Here is a 22658-nt window from a genome sequence, read left to right as displayed (position 1 = left end):
CTAATTGTACTATATAAACTTGGATCGTACTTTACGATCAGTGTCAACAAAATTGAGATTTAGGGCTTTTTGTGAAACCTTGTATTTAAGCTCTCTTAATTGACTTATTTCAAGTGTTTAGCTACTGGGTTTTTTGGAGAGAGAGATTTGGGAAAGAAAAGGGAGAGCTTATGTGTGAGGGAGAAGGAGTGTGAGGGGTTTTCACATGGTTGCTCCAAGAAAGCATCATTCCTTATTTCCTCCAAGTGTCTTGCTTGGTTTCTTCAGTGGCTTTGAGAAGAAGATCATCAACTCGAGGATCGTTGACATTCTCTTACTTCACCAGGAGGGTGAAAAAAGAGTACAAATTTCTCTGCCTTCACTCGGAGGGTGAAAGAGGTAGAGGTTCTCTACCTTTACCAGGAGGTTGAAAAAAGAGTCTAAGGTTCTCTGCCTTCGTCAGAAGGGTGAAAAAAAGGTCAAGGATCTCTGTCACACCAGGTTGGTGAAAATATTGCAAGGGCTTCTCCGCCTAGATATGGGGGCTAAATGAGAGACCCTAAAGTTTAGTGCAATATGGGGAGTGGACATAAGTCATTGTTTGACCAAACTACTATAAAATTTTTGTGCACTTTTTTGTTTTTAATTTTTTGCAATTTACTTTCCTATACTTTAAATTTTTAGAAATTGCATGATAAAAAATATCTATTTGATGATATATTGAATTGAGCTACTCATCATCATCATAATTAAAAATTTAGTTTCACAATTTTGCTTCGGTATTGGGTGATAATTTTTTATGTTTAAGTTTTTAAAAAATTAAAAAAAAAAGTTTTGTGTTTGCAGTAAGTTTTTTTAAAACTATCAATTCACCCTCCAATTGGTGTGCCAAGGGATAATTCAACTAGGATTAACATCCTACATCAAACTTTTATGAATTACAAAGATATATGTGCTTATCTTCTTGAATTATTTTATTTTAAGGAGTTTTTATGTGTGGGGGATGTTCCATTCCAGATGCTCTATTTTGGTGTTAAATGCCTTGGGATTTGTAAGAGCTTGAATTTTTGAATATCTAATATGTGTTAGGCATTGAGAATCATAAGGGCCTTTTTTCTGATATATCGACACGAGCGTCATGAGGGCCAATTTTAGTGGGAGGTATATAGGCCTAAGGAAAATTTATTTATTTATGCTTTGATATAAGAAGTGTTTATTTATTTACTTTTAGTGCACAAACTACTTTGTTTTAGATATTTTTAATTAATATCATGCTCAATACAATATGTTTTTTAAGAATTATTTTTAAGTCAAGTTAAATGCAAAATAATTAATTTTTTTGAAAATTTAGATCGGTGGATATGACCTACTGAGCTGTATTGGCTCACACCTATTTTATATTCTATTTCAAGTTAAGTGAAAGAGAAAGAGCAAGTTGAGTATCTAATTTTGGGATCTAATTTGTCCTAGTATTTATATATATTTTTCCTAATTTTATTTAGTCATGGATAGGTCTTTTTTATTAACCCTTTTATAGTCTGTAGCCATCATGCGCTACATTTTAAATATTGTATACATATCTTTATTGAGAAGAAAGGAAACATTTGGGTGAGTTTAATTTATTCTACTTGCTGAAGTTAATTAGTAGCTCTACTGCATGTTTCAACTTTTAATTGGAAGAAATCTAAAATTTCCCAAAACTTAGATCTTGAGCTTGGTATATCCTACATTAAAATGGTATGACCTGTCTATTTTTATCCGTATTGGGTTTGGTTGTGACACTATTTTATTTATTTGAGTTGGCATATTATATATATATAGTTAGTCTTAGAAAGATTCTAGTGGAGGGGAGAAAGTGTGTGTAAGCTAAGTGTAATTAGTGGTATGGAGAATTTGTACTGTGCAAACACAAAAGTATATGGTATGCAAAAAAGCATAAGTAGACCTAACATTCAAGCCAATAACTTTGAGGATAAACCTATAATTATTTAGGTGGTATAAATCTCATAGTAGTAGGGAACTCTTGTAGAAGATCAAAACTTGTATATTATATGTTTCTTAGATATTTATACAACATTTAAGTATAATTGAGTGTTTGAAGACATTGTTAGACTTAGATTATTCCCATTTTCCTTCAAAGATAAGGCAAAAATGTCATTTAATTACATATCCCCAAGCTCCATCACTACGTGGAATGATTTGGGCCATACGTTTTAAGCAAAATATTTCCCTCCATTTAAAACAACCAAGCTTAGAAATGATATCACATAATTTATTCTATTAGATGGGGAGTCTATCTATTAAATATGGGAAAGGTTTAAGGAGTTACTTAGGAAGCGTCCACTTCATGCTTTAACAAATTGGTTAATTATCCAGATATTTATAATGGGCTAATAGGATCCCTTAGATCCATTATATATTCTACAACTAGAGATTCATTAATGTCCAAGATGATTGATGAAGCTTATTCTTTAATCAATGATTTGGTCACTAATAGATTCAAATGGCCTTCAAAGAAAGTCAATCCTAAGTTGCTAGTGTCTATGAGTATAATATTTATCTATCTTGTCTGCTTAGCTTGCTACAGTTTTAGGAAGTTATATCAGCTTAGAGTTAGTACCATTTAGGGAGAATCAAAGCTTATAGATGAGGGACTTTTTGGATCATCGAATGACCCTAATTCCTCAAAATTAAAATAAGCAAAGTAACTCTTACTCTAACACATACAACCATGGTTGGAGGAATCACCCTAATTTTTACTGGAATAATAACAAAAATGGGAATAATAAATGGAATAATAATGAAACCAACTATAAAGGGAACTAAAACTAGCCTTAACAAAATTTTGGAAATCGTAGTCCTAATTATCCTCTAACATTCAATGCTAATAACAAATATAAGGATAAAAAGCCTTCCTTATAAGAATTTATGCTACAATTGGGGACCCAAATTCAAAGCTATGATACTACCATTAGAAACATAGAGAACTAATTAAGTTAGTTTGCTAATTCACTAAATAGTATACCCCAAATTATTAGTAATATTGAGGTTTATCTTAAAGATAAGGGTAAGGATCAATGGAAAGCTATTAGGATGAAGAGTGGTAAAGATTTAGAGGAGTTGTTTGGGAGAATGATATGTTTAAAGAAGAGAATCCTATGGAAGTATATGTAGAATCTACCGAATCATTAGAAAACCTAAGTTTGAGTAGAAATAAAAGAAGCCTATATGGAAGGTTGTGGAAAGGAAACCACCACCATTTTCTCAAAGACTTTTGATACGGAATTGGATTGACATTTCCCTAAAATTATATAAATATTTTAAAAATTGATCATTAATATCCCATTTACAGATAACTTCGAGAAAATGCCTATTTATGCAAAAGTCATGGAAGATACCCTTAGAAAGAAGAGGAAGTTATAAGAATTTGAGATTGTTTCTCTTACTAATTAGTGTAGTGCAATTCTATAAAAGAAACTTCTTTAAAGCTTTAAGACCCTTATTGTTTTAATTTTCTGTATGCTATAGTGGATAAATTTTATGGGAGAGAATTACGTGACTTGGGAGCTAGCATCAATCTTATCTCCATTATATATTTATAGACATAACTTAGGAGAGGTTCAACCCACCACTATTATCCTTTGATTAATAGATATATCATTCATATCCTAGGGAAATGATAGAGGATATGCTAGAGAAAATTGATAAGTTTATTAGGTTTCTTAGAACTGATAAGAAAACATTTGGTTGGATGATACCTAATATCAAAGGGATTAATCCATCATTGATCATGCATAATATTTTAATAGAAGATGACTTCCAGCCAAAAGCTAACCAACAAAAAAGATTGAACCCTTCTATAAAGCAGTTTAAAGAAAGAAATATACAAATGGTTTCATGTAGGTATTATTTAACTCTTTTTTAATAGCGTATGGTTTAGACCCATCCATTGTGAGCCTAAGAAGGGGGTTTGACAGTTGTGACCAACGCAAAGAATGATTTAATACATACTAGAAAAATCATAGGATGGAGGATATGTATAGAATATATGATGTTAAGTAAAGCCATTAGGAAGTATAATTTTCCTTTTCTATTTGTTGGCCATATTCTTGATAGATTGGATGGATACACATTTTATTATTTTTTAGATGCTACGTTGGATATCAGGGAATTCCTATAGCACTAGAATGCTAGGAAAAAACCACTTTTACTAGTCCTTATGAAACCTTTGCCTTTAGTAGGATGCCTTTGGGACATTTGAATAAGCCTATTGCTTTTCAAATTGGGTGATATCTGTTTTTTTAAAAAATGATTAAATAGGGTACTAAAATTTTATGGATGAATTTTCTATATTTGGTACTACATTTAAATCTTATATTATGAATTTATTTATTATTTTAAAAATATGCGATGATTTAAATTTAACATTAAATTGGGAAAAGTATCAATTTATTGTTACAAAAAATATTATGTTAAGTCACAAGATTTCTGAAAGAGGTTTAAAATTTGATAAGGCCAAAGTTTAGGAAATTGAAAATTTGGCACCACCCACATTTGTTAAATGAATTAGAATCTTTCTAAAACATGTTTATTTTTGAAGAAGATTCATTATGAGTTCTTCAAAATTACTGATCTATTATCATTTGGTTGAAAAGAATGTCCCTTTTGATTTCAATAATGAATGTCTTGAAGCTTTTAATGTTTGAAATAACTTTTGATTATTGCACATATTATTGCGGCACCTAATTGGGCACTTGATTTTGTACTCATGCTTGATACTAGTGATTTTAATGTCAGCGCACTCTTAGGGCAAAGAATAAATAAAAGTTTCATGCCATATGCTATGCTAGCATGGCATGGAATACTACACAAGTTAATTATGTAATAGCTAAGAAAGAACTTTTAGCCATAGTCTTTGCTTTGACAAGTTTAGGTCATACTTTATTGGCATAATTGTGGTTATGCATATTGATTATTCTTCCATTAAATATCTTGTATCAAAGAAAGATGCTAAGCTAAGATTGTTTAGGTGTATTCTCTTATTATAAGAATTTGATGTCTAAGTTTTAAATATAAAAGGAAGAAAAAATCAAGTTGTCAATGCTTTGTTTAGGTTAGAACTAAAAATCTACATTTAATGAGTATGATATTAATATGCAATTATGAGATGAACTTTTTTTTGAGTTGAACTAATGTATCCTAACAATGTAAATTATATTTTGAGTGGTGTGATTCCATTTGGCATGACATAGACCTAACGTAAAATATTCATGCATGGTGCTAAATTCTATTTTTAGGATGAGCCATGCCTTCTTTGAAATTGTAATGATCAAATCATAAAGAGTTCTATCCTAGAAGAAGAGATTGAAAATATCAAGATATGCCATGACTCATAATATGGTAGGCATTTTGGAGGATTTAGAGTTACTTTGAATATCCTATAATCAATATTCTATTGGCCAATATTATTTACTAATGTTAATGATTATGTTAAAAAATGAGATAGCTGTCAACGAGTTGGCAATATAACAAAAGTAAATAAAATTTTCTTGAATTACATGTTGGAAGTTGAAATCTTTGGTGTTCATGGAATATATTTTATGGAACCATTTATGCCATCCTTTTAAAATAAACACTTCTTGATTGTGGTTGATTATGCTTCTAAATGGACCGAAGGTGTTGTAACACCCAAAACAAGTGCCAAGGTTTTGATTAAATTCTTAAAGGAAAAAGCTTTCCAAGATTTGGAATACCTAGGTCAATCATTACTGTGGGGGGTCACTTTTGTAATAAGAAAGTACAGAATTTAATCATAAAGTATAGAATTTAGCATGGAGTTACAACTGCTTATATTCCCCAAACCATTGGATAAGGTGAAATAAGTAATAGGGGGATCAAAAGGATATTAGAAAGATTATAAGTGCATATATAAAAGATTTGGTTTTTAGATTGGATGATGCACATTGGGCTTATAGGATTGCATTTAAGATCCAATTGGAATGTCTCACTATATATTGATTTATTGCAAAGCTTGTCACTTACCATTAGAATTAAAACATAAGACTTACTGGAAATTGAATGAATTGAACAATAATATTAAAGATGATATGGAGAAATGATAGATACAGTTGTATGAGTGGGAAGAGTGTATGATAAATGCTTATGACAATACCAAATTCTATTAGGAACAAATTGAATGATTATAAGCTCATTATGAAGGAATTTGAACATGGAAAGTATGTACTTCTTTATAATTTATTATTGATATTATTTCCTGGGAAGTTAAAATCCTAGTGGTCAGTGTTGCAAACATGGACCCAAGTCCTATAATTTTGATGAAACAAAAATTATTGAATTCTTTACTATGCTATCTATTATTAATTGCTATTATTGCATATTTATTTATTTTTTATGTTCTAACATTTCAGGTCCATTGAACACTGTGCAAAATTATTCGGCTAAAGATTTGGTAGAATAGGGCTAAATGTCTAGAAGAGTATGTAATTTTACCTTTTCTTTTTTATAAATTTTTTGAGTCAAATTATATTTATGGTGGATACTAAACTTGGTGACCATACACACACAAACTCATAGGAGTGAGATAGTGACAAAATTAGAAATTTAGTTTTCTGAACTAATCGTACTGTATGATCCATATCATTATATGATGAGCCAATCAAAATATCATTAAAATAGCTAATTATAATAATTAAATCCATTTAAACTAATCATAGCTTATGTTCTAGATCATATAAAATAATTAATTGAAATTAAGATCCCAGCCACCAATCACAATTTAGGTAATATTTTGAAATTCTAAACTTTAACTAATCATATCATATGATAGGTATCATATTATACTATATAATTAAATCTAGCCTAAAATAATTATATAATTAACAAACAATTTCAAAGTCTACGTAGGTTATTAGACCTAATAGAATTGTCCCAAGGCTAACCCAGAGAGGGGGGGGGGGGGGGGGGGGGGGGGGGGGTGAATTTGTTATTTAAAAATTCTCTTAGAAAGTTAGAAAACTTTTTTTAAGATATCTAGCACAATGATAGATTTTCTCAACATATTTTTCAACCACTATAATTAAACATGCTAAAAATAAAAATGCCGTAAAAATAAAGGAATTGAAGAACACCAAATTTTATAGTGGTTCGATCCAAATAGACCTACGTCCACTTCCTGAAGTCCACTTTTTTAGGTATTGCACTAAATTAAAGTGACTCTCCTTTTGCTCCCACAATAAGGTGGAGAAGCTCTTACAAAACCTTTCTTTCACCAATTCAGTGTGGCAGAGTACCGACATCCTTTCTCATCCTCCTAGTGATGGCAAAGTACTAATGTTCTTTCTTACCCTCCTAGTGATGGCATAGAACCAACATCCTTATTCAACCTCCTGGTGATGGTAGAGTACTGTGATCTTCTTTAAAAATCTTCTCTTAAGAGCCTTCAAAGAAGTAGGGAGAAACTTGAAGAACAAACAAGAGATCCTTACCTTTGTGTAACCTTTTGAATCCCCTCACAATTTTCTCTCAAAAGATCTCTTATTCCTCACTCCTAAAAGTACTCTCCCAAACACTCTCCTTGTCCACTCTACAAAGTAATTTGAAAAAAGATTCTTAGAAGAAAAAAAGTGTTAGTTTTTAGGACCCTTATATTTGAAAGATAAGAAAAACCAACCAAAAAACTAAAAATTTTAAGTTGAACGTGCTTAGATTGTACAGTACAATCACACTTCGTCTATACAAATAGTTCAAAAATCCATGTATGATCCTATATAAACTTGATTTTGTACTCTGTCAGTCATATGTACAAACTGATATTATATTGTATGAATAATTCAAAATTGAACAATTTCAACTGGTACGATTCTGTATGATCCCAATTTGTACACTGAGAATCATCTATATGAATATTACATCATATAAGATGAACTATTTAAACAAATTATGGTTTATTTGATACAAAATTGGAAAACTCCATTTTGTACTCTGTGAGTCATCTGTATGAACCTAAAATCATATAGTATGATCAGTTCAAAATTGAAGAGATCATTTGGGATGAACTGGTACATACCCATTTTGTACTCTAGGAGTCATCTATATGAACCCCACTTCGTATAATATGATCAGTTCAAAAAAATGGTGAGTTCATTTGAGATGAATTGGTACAAACCCATTTTGTACTCTATGAGTCATCTATACAAAAACATTATCATACAGTACCAACAGTAAAAAAAAAAAAAAATCACCGAACATGATTTTCTTAACCTTGTTTTGGAGGAACTACCATGACAAACCGTCCAATATGATTTAAAATCATACAGTACAATTAGTTAAATTTTTTTTTTGACTCACTCCCCTAGTGTGTGTGTGTACGGTTATTTAATTACAATCACACTCTCTCAGACTCAATAAAAATCTAAAAATTATAGACTTCATTAACAAGAAACCCTAATCTAATATGTTTTGAAGTCTTCGGTAGTCTGGAGTATGATTTCCCTAAAATGTTACTACACACAAACAAAGTATATCTAATGTATGTTAGGAGAATTAGTAATCTTAACAATAATATTTTGGTATCATAAAAAATCACATTACACAAGGCTTAATCTTGAAATCTAAGCTATACGAATGTCCCTTTTTTATGATGATAAAATAATTATTACTTGAGTTAATCACTAGAGATCATTTTTCTCCTAAGCTCCCCCTTAATGAATTCTCAATAGAAAATAAGGGATTCCAATCAAAATCACAAATCAGCATCACCAATCAAAATAATAATAAAAAAAAATGAAAACAAAACATAAATAATTTCAAAAACAACATAACAAAAACAACAAAACATAAACAATATAAAAAACAACATAACAAAAACAACAAAACACACAATTTAAAAAACAACATAGCAAAAATAACACAACAACAACACACAATAAACACATACTATTAAATCACACATAAATCACACACAAATAAACATACCCCACACATCAAATAGTAACTGCTGACTCCCCCTTTTGAAAATAATAAAAATTGAAGCACCTCTTGAAAAAAATAAATTTGTATTGATAAATCAAACATATAATTAAGAAGAAGATTTTAAACTATTTACAAAGAAAATATTAACATCCTAATACAAAGAAAAATCTTATATTTTAAATAAAAGAACAATTAAGATAAGAAAATTCAACCAGGTTCATTGTTCGTTCTAGACATATCAAATAAAACTAATTATTATTTAAATATTGTAATAAAGATTAATTCGTTTCTAGTTTAATAGTAGATATAATTGATGAATAAATGGATTTGTATAAGAGATAGAAAGATAAAGGAAAGAACATATGAAACTTTCAATTTGTGAAATTGCGCATCTTTTTAATTTTTAGCACACTTTATGCATTTTTCAGTTTGGGCTAATTTTGTGCCTCTTTTTACTTTGGTGAACAATGAATATCTTTTTAATCTTGTGACATATTTTATTTATCTTTTCAATTTTTGGCACTCTTTATGCATCTTTTTAACATTTTTAATCTTTCTAATATTAATAAATCTTAAAACAAAGTCCAATAATTAACAAAAATATACACATTGAAAAAGAAATAAAAAAATAAAATATCTATTTTGTAATAATTATAACTAAATAATATTTATCTATAAGAACATGAAGATGATCTTCTAATCTACACCCAACCATAATTTAATTTAAAATTTTAAGAAATTAAATTTTGCAAGAAAATTAATATATAAAGTAAAGTATTTTAAAATTTTATTCTTGAGATCAACTACATTTGAGTCTATAAAAATTTAAAATAATTTAAGAAGAATAATCTCAATATAAGTAAAAATATCATTTCATTGAACACTTATAACATATATAACTAATACATCTTATTTGAAAAGGAAGAACCACAATATAGAGAGGCCAACACATGAAATCAAAAGAAACATCTTAAAAATAAGTACAAAATCTCAACAACAAGTACAACAGAGATGTTACAACTTAGTTTTCATAACTATATTTTCTTATCATGTGTATTTTTTATGATTCTAAAATATTATTGTATTGACTACTATTTTTCCTAATATATGTTGGATATATTATTTTTATTGTTTGTGTGTACTAACATTGAAGGAAAATCATACTCTAGACTGTTAAAGACTTCAAGTCATGTTAGATTAGGGTTTATTATTTTTGGAGTTTATACTTTTTATACTTTTCCTTATTCTAAAAGAGTGTGATTGTAATTGGGTAATCGTGTACACACAAACTGGGGGAGTGTAAAAATTTGTAACCTTTTTAAAACTATCATACTGTATAATTTTACATCATATGGGAATATTTAGCTTGAGCGTACCTCCAAAAAGTAGTTAATAAAACCATGTCAGGAAAATTTTCTAAGTCTTATTTCTACTGTTTGAAGTTAGCTTTGTATGTATGCCTTCCAGAGTACAAAATTATTACGTACAAGTTCATCTAAATGAACACCTAATTTTTTTAAACTGTTTGTGCTATACAATCATAGGTTTATACATGTGACGTCCATAGTATGAAATGAATGCAAATCTTTTTGTCTTGATGAACAGATAAATTTTTTAAATTATTTGTACTATACGATCATCATATCGTATAGACAACTTCCAGAGTACGAAATGGTTAAGGTCATTTTCATACCAAATGAAACATCATTTGATCAAAATAGTTTGTACAGTATGATATTTATTTCATATAATATGCTATTGAGAGTTGAAAATCATCTCGTACTGAATCATACTGGATGAATCTATTCAATTTTAAATTGATCATACTGTATGATGTCAGTTCATTACCCAGGTCAATCAGAGTACAAAATTGGTTTGTACTCAATTGTTTGAGCAAATTTTGAACTGTTTGTACGTATGAATGTCGATCATACTATATAATCGTGGATGATAAAATTAAAAAATTTTAGTTTTCTAGACAATTTTCATTTCTTTCATATATAAAGTCTTATAAACTAATTGTGGATGAAATCCTTCTTCATTTTTCTTGAGAGCAAAGTGTAAGAGTGATTTGGGAGAGTATTTAAGAGAGAGTTTCTTATAAGTTGAGAGTGTGAAGGATTCACAAGATTACTCAAAGGTAAGAATATCTTTATATTTATGGAAAATCTCTTCCTTACGTCTTTGAAGATGCTCGAGGGAAGATCTTTGAAGAAGACCCAATTCTCTTCCAACACTTAGAGGGTGTGAAAGGATGATGATACTTTGCCGACACTTGGAGGGTGTGAAAGGATTACCATACTTTGCCAACACTTAGAGGGTTTGAAAGGATAACGGTACTCTGCCGACACTTGGAGGGTGTGAAAGGATGATAGTACTCTCCCCCATCTGGGATTGGTGGAAGAGAGGGTAATTATAAAGGCTTCACTGACTTAATGTGGGAGTAAAAGGAGTGTCACTTTGGTAATAATACAATACCTGAAGAGGGAGTCTTCTGGGATTGGGCATAGATCTAGTTGGACCGAACCACTACAAATTTCTATGTTTTTATTTTTTTACATTTTAATTTTTCTACATATTATAATTTTTTCATGGTTGAAAAGTTTATAGTTTATTAAAACTTTTAAATTATGAAAAGTACACAAAATAGTTTTTTATTCAAGAGGTTTTTTAAATCACCAATTCACCCCCCTCATAGTTAGTATTAGGACTATTATGTTAGGTCTCACAATCTATTTGGACTTTCAAGTGTTATCAGAGCCTACTTTCAAAAATTAAGATTTAGACAACTTTTTGAATATGATCATAGCTACTTTTGAAATTTATAACACTCCTGAAGGGTATTCGATCACTAGACCCCCATTGTTTTATAATTTCCCTTTTGATTTTTGGAAAAAAAATGTCTACTTTTTTCAATCGCTTAACTATCACATATGGAGTTTTATACAAGAAGGATACACTAGGACAATTAGACCTATAGATGGCATTAAAATTGAAATATCATTTATTGATTGGATTGTAAAAGAACGTGACTTAATTCAGTTAAATGTAAAATGTTTGAACAGCTTTTTTTTTGTGCACTTAAATCTGAAGATTATTTGCGTGTTTCCACCTATCAAAGTGGAAAAGAAATTTGGGATACACTTTGTATCACATATGAAGGGACTAATGAAGTAAAATAATTTAGATTGAATATTTTGTTTCATGATTATAAATTATTTTGCATAAAACTAAATTAATCAATCACTAACATGTAAACATATTTCACTCAAATAGTTGCCTCATTAAATGCTTTAGGTAGGAAACTAATGAATACTAAGAAAGTGAATAAAATACTTCTTTATTTGCATACTACTTATGATGCAAAAATAACTACTATTACAGACTCTAAAGATTTATCTATTTATTTTATTGATAATCTTTTTGGATCACTAATTACTTACGAGCAAGGAGTGACTCAAAGATAGATTGATGCAGGTGAGATGCAAAAGGAGAAGAGCATAGCATTGAAAGTGGATGACTTAAAAAGTGACCAGTCTTTGCTTGAGGATGAAGATGACATTGCCTTGATAATAAGGCAATTTATGATTTTTCTAAAAAGGAAGCAAAGAAAAAATCAATAGTAGAATAAAGGTAAGTTTCATAAAAAAATATTAATGCTTCTAACAATTTTGTTTTCTATGAATGTAGGAAGCCTGGACATATCAAATCAAATTGCCCAAATTTTAAAGCCAACCCTTGAAAGGAGAAGGTTAAGGATAAAACAAATGTGGGAAAGGGAAAGAGGAGATTATAGAGAGCATTTTGGGTGGACTCAGCTTGAAATTCGTTAAAAATAGAAGCAGAGGAAGCCACCAACTAGTGTTTGATGGCTGACAAGCTTGATTAGTCAGAACAAGAAGAGGTATGTGGCTTAAATTATGAAGAGCTTTTTGATGTTTCTGAGAAAATACATACTACATATAGAAAACTCAAAAAGATGCATGCTAGGTCGAGCTTAGATTTCCTAGAATTATAAAAAGAGCATGAAATCATTAGGAAATATCATGCAGAAATTGATAACAATCATATGAAACTTTTGGATGTGTTTGATGAATTAAATAAATAGCATGAACAATTGAAATCATCCCACACTTAACTTGAAAATGATTTTAAAACATTTATGGATGAATTTGATAATAGAGAGCATTATTTAAAAGTTAACAATGCTGTGTTAGAAAGTGCAAACTCAACTTTTAAAGCTCAATTAAAAGCACTTGAGAAAAATAGGATTCCACCTTCACTTGAATAATTTTTTAATTCTGAAAAAAAAACAAAGTTTTAAAACCTAAGAAATGACAATTTAATACATTTAGATTGCTAAATCCTTTTCCTTGAGTAAGATGCTTTTCTTATGGATTACTTGGGCATATCTCATACACTTATACTATTCATAGTAAAACTCGTTTAGTTTGGAGACTTAAGATGCATAAAATAAGTCACATCAAATATGCATCTAGTTTATTTTTGCCAAGGGGAGAATCCAAACTTGTTTGGGTTCCAAGTTTAATGTTTGATTATTTTATAGAAATGCTCTCATACATGACCTAATGAGAGAATTTGGTACCTATATAGCAGTTATTCAAATCATATGACTGGAGACATTACATAATTCATATCGCTTGAAGCAAAGAATGGAGGCAAGATTATAATGGGAGATAATACCATTAGGAAAGTGGTAGGCACATGCATGATTGGAAACTTGAACAATTTTTCATTGAGAATGCTTTACTTGTAGATTGATTAAAGCATAATTTATTGAGTATTTGTCAGCTATGTGATAAGTGTTATAGTGTAAAACTTTTTCCCACTAGCTACATATTAAGCCAAAATGGAATTGATGTATTACATGGAACTAGGGTAAAAAATATGTATATGCTTGATTTGAATTGTATTAAATCTTTAATAATTTTTGTTTTAAAATAATTAGTGATGAATCTTGGTTATGGCATAGGAGACTTTGTAAAGTAAGCATGAAAAACCTTACAAAAATTATCCAAAAAGAACCTGTTAGAGCAATACCAAAACTAGACTTTACTAAGAATCAACTATATGATGTTTGACAATTAGGAAAATAGGTGAAGTCCTTTCATTCCATTAAGGATCTTAGAACTAGCAAACCTTTAAAAATAATTCACATGGATATTTTTGGACTAGTTCATGCTATAAGTTTAAGAAGTAAAGTATTTAGATTCGTGATTATTGATGATTTTCAAGATTCACTTAGATTAATTTTTTTTTTATAAGAGTGAATCATTTGGGAAATTTAGTAGTTTTTTAACTTGGATTCATAAAAAACTAGGATGCAAGATTTTATCAATTAAAAGTTATCATCGACGTGAGTTTGAAAATGAAAAAATTGAAGATTTTTATAAATCGAAAGGAATTGATCATAATTTTTAAGCACTTAGGACCCCTCAGCAAAATAAGGTAGTCAAAAGAAAGAGTATAACATTAATTGAAGTCGCTAGAGCCATATTGTTAGAATATTCACTTCAAAAATAATTTTGAGCTGAAGTAGTTAGTACAGCTTATTATGTTATGAATAGAATGAATGTTAGATAAAAATTAAATATGACAACCTATGAACTTCTTAAGGGTAGAACATTAAATTTGTCATATTTACATGTTTTTGGATGTAACGTGTTCATTCATAATAATGGGAAAACTCCTTTAGGAAAATTTGATCCAAAATCTGATGAATGATATTTTCTTGGATACTCTAGTGTTGGAAAATATTATAGAGTTTTTAATAAGTTAACTTTAGTAGTCGAGGATACCAGACATGTTGTGTTTAATGAATCTGGCATTTTGGAAGAGCCAAGTTTGGAAGAGGATCATATTGAAAATAACTCCCAAAGAATTAAAAAGATGAATTTAGAAAAAGAAAACCCTTTGCCTAAAGAATGGAAATTTTCTAATAATCACCCTAAGGGATTGATTTTAGGTGAACCTAGTGAGGGTGTTAGGACTAAGAATGTACTTAGCAAATAGGTGACTCATTTTTCCTTTATATCGATGATTGAACCCACAAATATAAATCAAACACTTTTGGATGAATTTTAGATTTTGGCCATGCAAGAAGAATTGAATCAATTTATAAGAAATGATGTTTGGGAATTAACTAAAAGGCCTATAGATCTAAGCATTGTTGGAACTAAGTGGGTGTTTAAAAATAAAATGAATGATTCAAGAGTTGTGATTAGAAATAAGGCAAGATTTGTAGCTAAAGTATATAATACAATAGAAGGAACTTTTATTCTATCCAGTGAACGTACGCAGAGGAAGGTTCGGTTTTAGGTAAAAAAAGTGTTTGTATCGAGTTTTTCGCGCTACCGAGTTTTTTGAAAAAACTCGGTACAGGCGCTTTTTACCTAAAACCGAACCTTCCTCTGCGTACGTTCACTGGATAAAATAAAAGTTCCAATAGAAGGGATTGATTTTGAAGAGACTTTTACCTTCATAGCAAGACTTGAAGCAATTAGGGTTTTATTAACATTTGTCTATTTTAAAGGATTTAAATTGTATCAAATGGATGTCAAGAGTGTTTTTTTGAATAGGGTGATATAAGAGGATGTTTGTGTTGAGCAATTTTTAGGTTTTGAAAACTCTAAATTCCCTGATCATATGTTTAAATTAAAAAAGGCATTGTATTAACTGAAATAGGCACCTAGGGCTTGGTATGAGAGGTTAAATGCTATCCTATTTAAGAGCTATTTTGAGAAAAGAAGTGTGGACACCACTCGCTTTTTGAAGAAAATAGGAGATGACATATTCATTATTCAAATATATGTTGATGATATCATATTTAGAACTACTAATAAAATCTTTGTGATGATTTTTCAATGATAATGAGTAGTGAATTTGAGATGAGTTTAATAGGAGATTTGAGTTATTTTCTTAGTTTTAACAATAAAGCAAATTAAGGAAGGACTTTTTCTTAGTCATTCAAAGTATATTATGGCCATCCTCAAGAAATATAAAATGGATAATGTTAAACCAGTGACTACACCTATGAGTTTATCAATTCAGTTAGATAAGGATCCTAAGGGAAAATCTTTTGATCAAAAGAAATTTAGAGGTATAATTGCATCATTACTTGATTGCTAATATACCAGATATAATGTTCAGTATTTTTTATGTACTAGATTTCAATCTGATCCAAAAGAATCACATTATAGTAAAACGAATTCTGAGATATCTTTTGGGAACTCAAAACTTAGGGATTTGGTATCCTAAGCACAACTCTTTATTTAAAATTGTTGGATATTCTAATTCAGATTTTGTAGGATTTAGGGTTGATCAAAAAAGTACATCTAGAAATTGTCAATTTATATGAAACTCTTTAATTTCTTGGTCCAATAGGAAATAAAATTTAGTATCCCTATCTACTACTAAAGCTGAGTATATTGCCTTAGGTAGTTGTGTGGCATAAGTTCTTTTGTTGAAATAATAGTTGATTGATTTAGGATTTTTAATTGACATAATTCTAATTTTTTTGTGATAATATTAGTGCCATATGTATTTAAAAGAATCTTATTCAATATTTTAGAACCAAGCATATGAACATACGACATCACTTCATTAGAGATAATTTAGCTAAGGGAAAGATTGAATTGAATCATATTACTATGGAAAATCAATTTGCAGATATTTTCACAAAACTACTAGCCTTTTACTCTTTTAGCACCTTAAAAACTAGGTTAGGTGTGATTGATCTGAATGCTTAAATTGAAAATTCTACAAACTTGAAGTGTTGTACATATGTGTCTATTTAGTTTGTCTTTGTTTGATTGTTTTGTTTGTTTTTGTGTGTTTTGCTATATATTTTTCACTTTGTTTTTATTTTTATTATGAAGTATGTCACTTGTTAAAAAAATAAAAATAAAATGATTGGTTTTAAGAAGTTTTTCTAATTTTCAGGCCTTGTTTTTTAAATGTTCTAATAGTACTGTATGAAATTTTTTTCATCATGTATGAATTATGTAGCATGAGCATGATAAGTTTCGGAGTTGAGTAGGCAAAACCTAGTTTTCTCGTAAGTTTTATAATGTACAATGACATCATCATACTGTACGATTTGTACATATTTGTCTATATGCATGGGGACGGTTAACAAGTTAGGGTCAGTTGTTTATTACTGATTATACGTATGAAATTATATTTTGTCTGTACAATCTATTGGGACTAAACCTAATCAACTTTAAAATAATCTTTAATATTCTAATTGTCTGGGATGAACACATGTTTATCTGTATGATCGTGTGATCAAAAAGCCTGTATGAAAGGATGCCTCAAAAATGATGTTTTACAAAAAGCCATTTCATTTTTGGCCATTTTTTGTTCGTACAGACAAAAATAATTTCGTCCAATACGAATTTAAAATCATACATAAGATTCAAATTTTGTACTATATTATAGGTCATTTTCCTTTAAATAGAAGGGTTTTTGAAATCAATTTTTTTAATCCTTTTATAGCACTTGTCTTAGGAATGGCTACTTCTAGCAAGCGACCCCGTCATTCTATGGGTTCCTTTTCTAGAAGCGGAGGGGATAACAACTTCCTTTTTAAGGTGAATGAGGAGCCTTTTTTAGGTACTCTTCTTCCAAGATCACACCCTATGGACTTCTCATTCAGGGTGATCTTCATTTTTTTTTATGCCCATGTTTGTATTGACTCAGTTCTATTTTATTCTTACCCTCATTTATACCTATCATAAAGAAACCTTCTAATACTTCTTGGTCAACATGAGATTTAATGAGGACCACTCTACTATTAGTTCTTATATTTAGAAATAGAGTATAGAAATTACCAAGGAAGACTTAAACAACTTTCTTCATTTAAGAACCCAAGGCATTTAATCCCACACTTTGACTTTTAGGGTGAATTTTAATTGGATTGAAATCAACAAAACTCTTAGAGGTGTATCCCAAATATGTCATTTTTCTAGGGTTTACACTTTACATCAAATGCCAGAGTCATCTAGTATGTTTTGAGAACTTATATTATTCCTAAAGCTGGTGATCGAATAAATATCACTCCAGTCTTATCCACAGTCACCTATCTGATTATGATTGAAAATCCCTTTGATGAAGCCCAACTCATTATGGACTATATTTACAATCTTCCTAAAATTGGGCTTCCACATCATAAGAGGAAGAAGAACATGGCTTTAGGACATTTAGTTGCCTATATTCTACAAAAAAGTACAACCTAATCCATCCTGATCCTCCCATAGAACTTCCTAATCTACTACCAAGAAATGTTCTGGTGATTCGATCGATTGGTGACTCATTTTGATCAATGTTTTGATCAAATTGAGACTCACCTTAACCAACAGGATGCTCGCTATAATGATGATATAAGGTGGATTCATGGATATTTTGACTCAGAGAACATGAATGTAGCTATAATTAGTAGTTATTTTTTAATGTTCAATCGACCACCTCCTCTAGACCATGGTCCCTCAGCCTCTTTTCACCTCTTTTATCTGATAAACTCCCAGTTTATAGTGAGAGAAAAGAAAAATAGTTTTTTGAATTTTGGATCTCTCGCAATTTGCTCTCCTCTTCGATGACGGTGGAGGGCCACCGGCCTCCATCCTCCAGTGCTGGAGAAGGTCGTCCCTCTTCGAATCCTCCAGTAAGAATCCTTCATGGCATTAATCATAGTTCATCTCCATTAGCTTTTGGTGATAACAACAAGGTCGTTTTTTAGGAATCCAACCTGAGGTTTAAATCTGCTAAACCTCTTGTGATTAATGAGAGAGGTTACCTATCTCCGAAGAAATAAATGGAGTGTATTGGCAAAAGCATGAAGATCATGCTGAAAGGACATATTTCTTAGAGTAAAAATTATAGTTTAATTAAGAACAAGGCTGTTACTAATTCTAATGAAGAAATGATGATGGAAGGAAGATTTGATTCATCAAAGGGCTCCTCATCAGGTTGTAAGAAGTCTGAGGCAATGAAGAAAAATCCATTGGTTTAAGGTGTTGTTATGGATTTTGCTGAGCAGATGCATAGAGAGGAAATTCATGAAGTTCTTTCAGCCAAGGAGGGCTGGAAGAATGTTCGAGTATGCGATTATGCAATTTTGGAAAATTGCATTTCTGTGGGAGGAGCTGGCGCAGTTATCCCACCTCAAACGGACAAGTCTACGGGTAATGCCTGGAATATGAAGCCAAATTTCCAAACTATTAACTTTGATTATGGGGAAAATTTTATGAAGAATGGAGTGGTGAAATTAGATCAGCAAAATGAAGTTGATAACACTTCCAAATTACAAAATTCCTTGGTTGTTAAGGTGTTGGACTATGCAGCCTACCATATTATCGGGCAGGAGTTAAGGAGGCATTGGAATTTGTATGGCAGATTTCATATGACCCTGCTTGGAGGTGGTTGGGTGTTATGTGCTTTTGATGAATTAGAAGCTATGGATACGGTCTTAAACAGTGGACTTTGGTATGTGAATGGAAGCATAGTCAGATTAGATAAATGGTCCACAGATTTTGATCCTTCTTCCATGAAAGGATTGAAAGCCCCGATTTGGATTAGGCTTCCCAATCTCCCCTTACAAAGTTGGGATAAAATTAATGTGTGTAGAATTGCATCTATGGTTGGAAAACCATTCTTGATAGATGAAAACATGTTCCAGTGGGGGAGGCATGAAAGAGAAGTAAAATTAACAATTTTTAGAACAAATGGAAGAGGCTACCAGTAACTGACGAGAATATTTTCAAAGGTGTAGCTGAAAGAAATGATGAAAAAGGTGGTGCCATTAACAATTAAAATCAGATGACAGCAGAGCATCAGGTTGTGGAGAAGATAAATGAGAAAGAGAAGAATCCGATGATAATTGAGAACACAGTTGTTAACATAGAAGGCTATAAAGAGGTCAAGGGAGGTGAAATTAATGAAATCCGCTGTAATCCCAATCAGTATGAAGTATTAAACAATTTAGGGGAGGAAGGAGAAATAATTGGTGAAGTTGAAGAAGCACAGTCGTGAAGAAAAATACAGGCTTTATTACAATCGAAATAGATAAAGATGAATCAACAGAAATCGATTCTTTGGAGGTTCGATCCATTATGCAGGAGGAAGGGTCTAGTAAAACAAAAAGAAAAGGTGCTAAGCAACTTAGGGGACTTGGTCCCATCAAATTAATACCAAGAAATAGATAACTGGAAGGAGATGTGAAGGGAAGGGCGGGGAACCTTTTCCCCTTAGACCATTAGATGTCATCTATTGGATTTTGGAGTTATAGGGGAGCAAAAAAAAGCAAAGCTTCCCTATATGCAAGGGAGTTCATTAGAGATTATGGTTTGTTCTTTCTCAGGTTGATAGAGACTAAGTTGACAGTGGTTGATAGAAAGCGTATTAAAGTAATGTTTGGTGAAGGTTGGGATTTCTTTTATGTTCCTTCTGAAGGCCTACCAGGAGGAATTTTGTTGGTATGGAAGCAAGGGACGGCTTTATTCAAGGTGGTGGAAGCATCAACTAAGTTTGGGGTGGGTGATCTTGAAGTATTCAACAAAGGTATTTGGAGAATAACAACAATTTATGGGAGCAAAGACGTATACAAAAGAAGAATACTATGGTATGATTTAGAATGTCACATGGTCAAAGAATTTCCTATGATCATAGGAGGTGATTTCAACTGTTTGTTGTCTAAGGAGGAAAAAAAGGAGGGAGGAAATTTCTGTTTGGATTGGGGCCGAAGGAGATGAAGACATTTATCTCTTGGAATGATTTACATGAGGTTACTAGTGTTGGACCTAAGTACAGATGGTGAAATAATAATAAAGGAGATGAAAAAATCTTGGAAAGGCTGGATAGGTGCCTCATAAATGCTGCTTCTTTCAACTTTTCTCATAGATTAATGGTGAGACATTTGGCAAGGATTGCTTTGGATTATAGTCCGATCTTACTGAATTTACTGAATTTCTACTCTCCAATCAGGAAGGTCATTAGATTTGAAGAGGTGTGGACTTCAATTCTCACTTCTATGGCAATAGTGAGAGAGTCCTGGTAAAGAAAAGCTCATGGAGATCCAACTCAAGCTTTAAAACAGAAGATGAAAAGGACATTAAGGAATCTACACTATTGGAGTAAGGCAAAGTTCAAACAGTTTAATCTATTAAAAGAAGAGCTAAAAGCAGACATTCTGATTTTACAGGAGAAGGAAGCTGAGGAAGGCAAGCTCTCGGAGGAGGAACAATGGAAATTGAAAGCTAAAATAGAAGAACTTAATTCTATTTTAGCCTGGATCAACACGAGGTGGAGGCAACGTGGAAAAGTCAAGTGGCTGAGGATCAAAAGGATATAGAGGATGTGTTGTTTTGGTTCTATATAAGTAAATGGGAAGACAGGGAATGTGTATTGGAGTGATGGCCGGTACCTGTTAAAACCTAGGAAGATGATGATAAAATGTTGTTGAACAGAGAATTTTCAATTGAAGAGCTCAAGAAGGTTATAAAGGAGCTTGGAGGTAACTTAGCACCGGGTCAAGATGATATAACTTAATCCTTTTTTAAATTCTATTGGCACATCATAAAGATTGATTTATGGAAAGCCATGGATCATTTTTTCATAAGTGGAAAAATGAATGACAGTTGAAGAAATACAAATTTATATTGATTCCTAAAGTCAAGAATCCTACATATCCTTCTAATTTAGACCCATAAGTTTATGTAACTCGGTTTTTAAGATAGTGGCTAAAATTCTCCTCAATAGACTCTTGATTGTAATCCCAATGATAATCTCTAAAGAACAAGCGACTTTCATGAAAGGAAGGTCTCTTTCGGACCACATTTTAGTAGCTCAAGAAGTTCTCACAAATTTAGGCACTCCAATAGTCCCAAGGGGTTGGTCTCATTCAAGATCGATATGGAGCAAGCCTATGACTCCAGGGTTGGCCAACTTTGATTAAAGTTTTAAAGTATTTTGAATTTCTGGATTTCTATGCTAATCTAATTGTGGAATGTGTTATTGGCCCTAAATTTTCTTTACTAGTTAATGGAATATATTCTAAGTGCATAGATTCTAAATTCGGCTTTCATCAAGGATGTAGACTTCCCCCGTTCTTGTTTTTTATGTGTGCTCAATTATTATCTAATTCATTCTTACAAAGAAGGAATTCAATTGGGATTAGCATTTCTTCAAACAACCCCAAGGTTTATCATTTACTCTATGAAGCAAATCTAAAATCAGTTAGAGAGGTCAAAAGTATTCTTTTGAAGTTCTGTGGATGGACGGGTCAAAAAATTAATTTGCACAAATCTGGAGTACTATTTGGGAGGTCAGTGAAGAAAGGGAGAAGGAAAAAAAATTGCAAAATTATGAAGTTCAGGGAACTTCACAAATTTTCTTATCTAGGGACAAAGATGGCATTGAGGAGATTGATTAGAGCTGATTTTCAGTTCATAGTGGACAAAGTATTGAGAAAGCTAAGTATTTAGGGTGGAAAGCTAATTTCATTAGCTGGAAGAATTACATTGGTGAATTTAGTTTTACTTGCATTCCTGACTTTTCATTCAACCCTGTCCATGGTCCCTATGCAAATCCTAAATGATGTTGAGAAGGCATGCAGAAAATTCATTTGGAGCAAAGGAGATGGAAGTAATGGTCTTCACTATGCTAGCTGGGAC

General features: G+C 31.2%; 1 non-coding gene across 1 annotated transcript; it reads right to left on the bottom strand.

The window, feature by feature from the left end:
- Window positions 1-2226: 2226 nt before the first annotated feature.
- LOC114580732 lies at window positions 2227-2332 on the bottom strand. Its single transcript, XR_003702289.1, has one exon. It is a non-coding gene; the product is annotated as a small nucleolar RNA R71 (small nucleolar RNA).
- Between the last annotated feature and the right edge of the window lie 20326 nt (window positions 2333-22658).

Source organism: Dendrobium catenatum, unplaced genomic scaffold, assembly GCF_001605985.2.
Source record: "Dendrobium catenatum unplaced genomic scaffold, ASM160598v2 fragScaff_scaffold_1220, whole genome shotgun sequence".
NCBI classification, from domain to species: Eukaryota; Viridiplantae; Streptophyta; class Magnoliopsida; order Asparagales; family Orchidaceae; genus Dendrobium; species Dendrobium catenatum.
The sequence above is the reverse complement of the archived record's forward strand: the minus strand, read 5'-3'. Positions and strand labels throughout refer to the sequence as shown.